The sequence below is a fragment of the Palaemon carinicauda genome, chromosome 17, assembly GCF_036898095.1.
Source record: "Palaemon carinicauda isolate YSFRI2023 chromosome 17, ASM3689809v2, whole genome shotgun sequence".
NCBI lineage: Eukaryota > Metazoa > Arthropoda > Malacostraca > Decapoda > Palaemonidae > Palaemon > Palaemon carinicauda.
In genome coordinates, this window is record NC_090741.1 from 72,600,409 (window position 1) to 72,601,927 (window position 1,519).

At 54.7% G+C, this 1,519-nt stretch overlaps 1 pseudogene; it reads left to right on the forward strand.

Moving 5' to 3' along the window:
* Window positions 1-884: 884 nt before the first annotated feature.
* Window positions 885-1,003, forward strand: LOC137656908 (5S ribosomal RNA; annotated as a pseudogene).
* The last annotated feature ends 516 nt before the right edge of the window (window positions 1,004-1,519 follow it).

The following is a 1,519-nucleotide window of genomic DNA, read 5'->3' on the forward strand; positions in this document are numbered from 1 at the left end:
GTTATCGGACCGGCTTTGGCAACTAAGACAAGGTGTCCAATAGCAGTCCTCTCTTGTCAGGAAGGCTCTCCCGGGGGGGCATAATCCTAGTGGGAGCGGCAGAGTTCACGAACTCTAGGATTGGCAACCCCCCCTTGCAGGTCTCACGCTGGGAGGATGCCTAAGGTTACTCTTCCGGATAACAGCTCCCCGATGCCGATTCCTGCACGATCTCCGTGATCAGCAAAGGATATCGCGCCTGCCGTCTCTGTCAGTGAATTCAGTGTCACTGAACCTCTATGCCATGGGGTCGGCAAGAGTTTTGCCCGTTTGGGCAGAATGATCCATGCCTTAGGAGAAGGTCCTCCATAGGATCGTCGACGGCTTCACCCCCCGGCTTCTTCAGTTGATCCTTTCTCGTAGGAAAGCACTTGAGACGGGAATTCCGTAGTCGACCTCTCAGCTCTGATCAAGTTTGTCGAACAAACTTCGTCCAGCGTGGAACAGCAGAATCGATCAGACTGGTAACGAGGGGACAGGACTCCTTAGGCCCTGGATCGGAAGGACGGGTACTTTGTTTCCATTCCATCCATCTTCCAGGAAGCTCTTGGAATTCAGCCTAGACTACAGGTGTTCCTGCTTAAGATGCGGTGTGGCGATCCCGCCGTGGCATCGCAGGTCTTTCCCCAGAGAACTCTCCCTGCTTTCCTCATGGCCGCTCAGGAGCAGGCTTCCGCCTCCTTCGCCTTTTGGAGGTCTGATCAATTCCGGTAGGCTCGGGTTCGACCTTCTTCAACGCCGGGACAAGCTTCCGGATCCTTACCATGAGTGAGGGATCATGGTAATTTGCTAGGAGCCTTCTCTACTTCTGCCTCAACATCTGGAGTATCTAGCCATGATATTGAGTCAACGGCCTTACCACGTTGGAAACCCCGCTTCTCGTCCGTCCAGCGAGGTTAAGCAACGTCGGGTCTGGTCGGTACTTGGATGGGTGACCGCCTGGGGACGCCAGATGCTGTTGCCGCCTCCTCCGAGCCTTCCCTTCAGTTGACTGTGGCAAGGCTGAGGAGAGTCGCAGTACCTGTTCTCAGTTAAGCAGAGCTTTCAGCCCTACCTTGGAACGTTTCCTAGGTCTCTTTTCCTCAATGACCCGTCTAAAGTCCCGAACGGTAGCCTCAGGATAAGTTCCCTGTGGGGCGGCCGAAGTTCCGGTGGTTTTAAAGCAACGATTAACCGGACTTTCTGGCCCCTATGGGACCAGCGGAACGTTTAGACCTGCAATGGGTGTTGACCTATGGAACCTCTTGATGGGAGTGGATATTCTCGTCCTTTCCCCACATTTTTTATGCTGTTCTCGGACTCGTCAAAGAAAAGGGGGGGGGGGTGCATGTTCCGGTTCAGGCCTATGGTCAGGACCTGAAGGATAGCTTTCCATCATTCAGGCAGGCTTAGGGGCCGTAGTCTGGCCCCTCTACAGATCCTACAGCTCCTGCCGAGTCGCTCCGTGCGCGACGACTTCATGGTACTGGCGTGTTCCAAC